Here is a 6275-nt window from a genome sequence, read left to right on the forward strand (position 1 = left end):
AAAAAATTCAATAGAGCAAAATAATTCATTTAAAAACGAAATTGGGCATTTACAAAAAGAACTAAAAACTGTGAAAGAAGAAAATAACTCCTTAAAAGTCAGGATGGAACAAATAGAAATGAATGATTCACAGAGAACCCAAGAATCAGTCAAACAAAACAAAAAAAATGAGAAGCTGGAGAACAACGTCAAATACTTACTGGGAAAATCTATAGACCTGGAAAATAGATCTAGGAGAGATAATCTGCGGATTATTGGACTTCCAGAAAACTATGACCAAAAAAAAGAGCTTAGATTCTATTTTACAGGAAATTATCAAAGAGAACTGTCCAGAGATAATAGAAACAGAAGGAAAAGTAGATGTGGAAAGAATTCATCGAACTCCTTCTGAAATAGACCCTAAAAAAAGAACACCACGGAATGTTGTGGCTAAGCTGCAGAATTACCACACAAAGGAGAAAATCCTGCAAGCAGCTAGAAAAAAACAATTTAAATACCAAGGTGCCACAATAACGGTCACCCAAGATCTGGCTGCCTCCACATTAAAAGATAGAAGGGCCTGGAACCTGATATTCCGTAAGGCAAAAGATCAAGGACTGCAACCAAGAATGAACTACCTAGCTAAGTTTAGCATCTTTTTCCATGGAAGAAGATGGTCATTCAATGAAACAGAGGAATTCTATATGTTTCTAAGAAAAAAACCAGACTTAAACAAAAAATTTGATCTACATCCACAAGACTGAAGAGAAACAGAAAAAGGTACACAGAAACCTTGAGAACTGTAACTCTGTTGTGGGTATATAAAAAGTACCCAAGGATAATTTGATTTTACTGATATAAAAGCAAAAAAGGGGGGTGTAGTAAAGGGAAGGAGGTCGGTTCAGAAAAAGGGGAAGGAATGATAAAAAAAGGGAAACTACATACCAGGAAGAGGCATAGAAAATACACCATATCTGAGGGAACTTAGTGAGGGGGAGAATCATTGTGTGAATCTTACTCTCATCAGGAGAGGCTCAAAGAGTAAATAATTAACATATTTGTTTTTTAGAGAATTTTCTCTCACCTCATTAAAAGGGGGGAGAGGAAAAGGGAAAAGGAAAAGGAGAATAAGTGAAGGGACTTGGAGGGAGGGGGGAGGGATCCTAAAAAAAAAAAAAAAAAAAGAGGGAGGGTTGCGCGTCACAAGGGGGGTATGTAAATTAAATATCGGCGAGGGGGATCAGGGTGGTCAAGGGAAAAAGCATAATCTGGGGAATAATACGATGGCAGGAAATACAGAATTAGTAATTTTAACTGTAAATGTAAATGGGATGAACGATCCCATCAAACGGAGACAGATAGCAGATTGGATCAAAAAGCAGAACCCTACAATATGTTGTCTACAGGAAACACACTTAAAGCAGGGAGATACATACAGAGTAAATGTAAAAGGTTGGAACAGAGCCTATTACGCTTCAGGTAAAGCCAAAAAAGCAGGGGTAGCTATCCTTATCTCAGATCAAGCAAAAGCAGAAGTAGATCTCGTTAAAAAAGATAAGGAAGGAAACTATATCCTGCTAAAAGGTAGCATAAATAATGAAGCCATATCAATACTAAACATATATGCACCAAGTGGTATAGCATCTAACTTTCTAAAGGAAAAGTTAAGAGAACTGCAAGAAAAAATAGACAGTAAAACTATAATAGTGGGAGATCTCAACCTTGCACTCTCAGATTTAGACAAATCAAACCACAAAACAAACAAGAAAGAAATTAAAAAAGTAAATAGAACATTAGAAAAACTAGGTATGATAGACCTTTGGAGAAAACTGAATGGCAATAGAAAGGAATATACTTTCTTCTCAGCAGTTCATGGATCCTATACAAAAATTGACCATATATTAGGACATAAAGATCTCAAAATTAAATGTAGGAAGGCAGAAATAATAAATGTCTTCTTCTCAGATCACAATGCAATAAAAGCTACATTCAGTAAGAAGTTAGGGGTAAATAGACCAAAAAGTAATTGGAAACTGAATAATCTCATCTTAAAGAATGACTGGGTGAAAGAGCAAATTATAGAAACAATTAACAATTTCACCCAAGATAATGACAATGATGAGACATCATATCAAAATCTTTGGGATGCAGCTAAAGCAGTAATAAGGAGAAATTTCATATCTTTAGAGGCTTATCTAAAGAAAATAGAGAAAGAGAAGATTAACGAATTAGGCTTACAACTTAAAAGGCTAGAAAAAGACCAAATTATAAACCCCCAACCAAAAATTAAACTTGAAATACAAAAATTAAAAGGAGAAATCAATAATATTGAAAGTAAAAAAACTATTGAATTAATAAATAAAACCAAGAGTTGGTTTTATGAAAAAGCCAATAAAATAGATAAACCTTTGGTAAATTTGATCAAAAAAAACAGAAAGAGGAAAATCAAATTGATAGTCTTACAAATGAAAAGGGGGATCTTTCCACCAATGAAGAGGAAATTAGAGATATAATAAGGAGTTACTTTGCCCAACTTTATGCCAATAAATTTGATAACTTAAGTGAAATGGATGACTTCCTCCAAAAATATAGGCTCCCTAGATTAACAGAGGAGGAGATAAATTGCTTAAATAGTCCCATTTCAGAAAAAGAAATAGAACAAGCTATTAATCAACTCCCCAGGAAAAAATCCCCAGGGCCAGATGGATTCACATGTGAATTCTACCAAACATTTAAAGAACAATTAGCCCCAATGTTATATAAATTATTTGAAAAAATAGGGGATGAAGGAGTCCTAACAAACTCCTTTTATGACACAGACATGGTACTGATACCTAAACCTGGTAGATCGAAAACTGAGAAAGAAAATTATAGACCAATCTCCTTAATGAATATTGATGCTAAAATCTTAAATAAGATATTAGCAAAAAGACTTCAGAAAATCATCTCCAAGATAATACACTATGATCAAGTAGGATTTATTCCAGGAATGCAGGGCTGGTTTAATATTAGGAAAACTATTAATATAATTGACCATATTAATAATCAAATTAATAAGAACCATATGATCATCTCAATAGATGCAGAAAAAGCATTTGACAAAATCCAACATCCATTCCTACTAAAAACTCTTGAGAGTATAGGAATAAATGGACTATTCCTCAGAATAATCAGGAGCATATATTTAAGACCTTCAGTAAGCATAATATGCAATAGAAATAAACTGCAACCTTTCCCAGTAAGATCAGGAGTGAAACAAGGTTGCCCACTATCACCATTACTATTCAATATAGTACTAGAAACGCTAGCCTCGGCAATAAGAGCCGAGAAAGAGATTCAAGGAATTAGAGTAGGAAATGAGGAAATTAAACTATCACTTTTTGCAGATGACATGATGGTATACTTAGAGAACTCCAAAGACTCTGCTAAAAAGCTACTAGAAATAATTCAAAATTTCAGCAAAGTGGCAGGATACAAAATAAATCCACATAAATCCTCGGCATTTTTATATATCACTAACAAAATGCAACAGCAAGAGATACAAAGAGAAATTCCATTCCAAACAAATGTTGAGAGTATAAAATATTTGGGAATCCATCTACCAAAGAAAAGTCAGGAATTATATGAGAAAAATTACAAAACACTTGCCACAAAAATAAAATCAGATTTAAATAATTGGAAAGACATTCAGTGCTCTTGGATAGGCCGAGCGAATATAATGAAGATGACAATACTCCCCAAACTAATCTATTTATTTAGTGCTATACCAATCAGACTCCCAAGAAACTATTTTAATGACCTAGAAAAAATAACAACAAAATTCATTTGGAAGAATTAAAGGTCGAGAATTGCAAGGGAACTAATGAAAAAAAACTCAGAGGAAGGTGGTCTAAGTGTACCTGATCTAAAGCTATATTATATAGCAGCAGTCACCAAAACCATTTGGTATTGGCTAAGAAATAGACCGGTAGATCAGTGGAACAGATTAGATACAAAGGACAAAAAAGGGTACATCTATAGCAATCTAATCTTTGACAAACCCAAAGATTCCAACATTAGGGATAAAAATTCATTATTCGGAAAAAACTGTTGGGAAAACTGGAAATTAGTATGGCAGAAATTAGATATGGATCCACACTTAACACCATATACCAAGATAAGATCAAAATGGGTCCATGATTTAGGCATAAAGAGGGAGATAATAAATAGATTAGAGGAACAGAGGATAATCTACCTCTCAGACTTGTGGAGGAGGAAGGAATTTATGACCAGAGGAGAACTAGAGATCATTATTGATCACAAAATAGAAGATTTTGATTACATCAAACTAAAAAGTTTCTGTACAAATAATACTAATGCAAACAAGATTAGAAGGGAAGTAACAAATTGGGAAAATATTTTTAAAAACAAAGGTTCTGACAAAGGTCTCATTTCCAAAATATATAGAGAACTGAACATAATTTATAAGAAACCGAACCATTCTCCAATTGATAAATGGTCAAAGGATATGAACAGACAATTCTCAGAGGAAGAAATTGAAACTATATCCACTCACATGAAAGAGTGTTCCAAATCACTACTGATCAGAGAAATGCAAATTAAGACCACTCTGAGATACCACTACACACCTGTCAGATTGGCTAAGATGACAGGAACAAATAATGACAAATGTTGGAGGGGATGTGGGGAAATTGGGACACTAATACATTGCTGGTGGAGTTGCGAAAGAATCCAGCCATTCTGGAGAGCAATCTGGAATTATGCCCAAAAAGTTATCAAACTGTGCATACCCTTTGACCCAGCAGCGCTACTACTGGGATTATATCCCAAAGAAATACTAAAGAGCGGAAAGAGACATATATGTGCCAAAATGTTTGTGGCAGCTCTTTTTGTTGTAGCTAGAAACTGGAAGATGAATGGATGTCCATCAGTTGGAGAATGGTTGGGTAAATTGTGGTATATGAAGGTTATGGAATATTATTGCTCGATAAGAAATGACCAGCAGGAGGAATATAGAGAGGCCTGGAGAGACTTAAATCAACTGATGCTGAGTGAAATGAGCAGAACCAGAAGATCACTGTACACTTCAACAACAATACTGTATGAGGATGTATTCTGATGGAAGTGGAAATCTTCAACATAAAGAAGATCCAACTCACTTCCAGTTGATCAATGATGGACAGAGGTAGCTACACCCAGAGAAGAAACACTGGGAGGGGAATGTAAATTGTTAGCACTAATATCTGTCTGCCCAGGTTGCATGTACCTTCGGATTCTAATGTTTATTGTGCAACAAGAAAATGATATTCACACACATGTATTGTACCTAGACTATATTGTAACACATGTAAAATGTGTGGGATTGCCTGTTGTCGGGGGGAGGGAATAGAGGGAGGGGGGGTAATTTGGAAAAATGAATACAAGGGATAATATTATAAAATATATATATATATATATATATATATATATATATATATATATATAATAAAAAAAAAAGAAAAGAAAAAAAATCATAAGCTGATGTAGCCCCATAAAGAGTACAAGCCTTTTTCAGATCTTTGCGGATTTCTATATCAAAAGGAGTGTATCTTCTACTTTCTTGATCTGAAGTGTTAAACTGTTGAATCACTGGATACATACCTGTGATGTTTTGTTTCTCTAGAATATAATTGTTCTCTTCGGGGCAGGTTTCTTGGGTAGCTTCTGGAAGCAGCCTTGGCTTTAGTTTCAGTTCAATAATCCCAAAATGCAACCAGGAGTTAATGTCCAGATCCTATATTGTGTCCTTCAAAATCCTGAATCTTTTTCTGGGGCCCAGTTAGCTTTAGTAGAGTCCTATCTCTCTTCTTGACTCCTCAATGAGCTCTTGTCAGAATGTCTCCAAATCCAGAGGTTTGTCCTTCAGCCTCCAGCCTCTCGATGTCTCCAGCCAGCACCATGGTGAAATCTCGAATGAACTCTTGACTCAATCTCCTACAGTGTGGGAATCAGACTCTGCCTCTGAGAGTGGGCTTGTGGGTACTCCCTGGGCTTCTGAGAGCTCCTTAAAAGTATGCTTTCTTAAAGGTGTGAAGACTAATGTGTGGACCAATGAGTGAACTCCTTTAAAGGTGTAATCTCCTTTAAAGATATAAACTCATTTAAAGGTGTGAACCAAGTACATTACCTTGTAAGAATCCTAACATCTTCTCCTTTCTTTTGCTTTAGAACATAGGGTGGTTATGACCTCCTTGATTTCTCAAAAAAGAAGTGAAAACGTCATAAAAAGGGGTGGTCACACTCTCCCTGACTTTTCA

General features: G+C 35.1%; 1 protein-coding gene across 1 annotated transcript in view; it reads left to right on the forward strand.

The window, feature by feature from the left end:
- The window catches only part of TRPC7 (transient receptor potential cation channel subfamily C member 7), a 288781-nt gene that overhangs the window by 155656 nt on the left and 126850 nt on the right, over positions 1-6275 (forward strand). The window lies entirely within an intron of this gene.

This window comes from Sminthopsis crassicaudata, chromosome 2 (genome assembly GCF_048593235.1).
Source record: "Sminthopsis crassicaudata isolate SCR6 chromosome 2, ASM4859323v1, whole genome shotgun sequence".
Classification (NCBI taxonomy): Eukaryota; Metazoa; Chordata; class Mammalia; order Dasyuromorphia; family Dasyuridae; genus Sminthopsis; species Sminthopsis crassicaudata.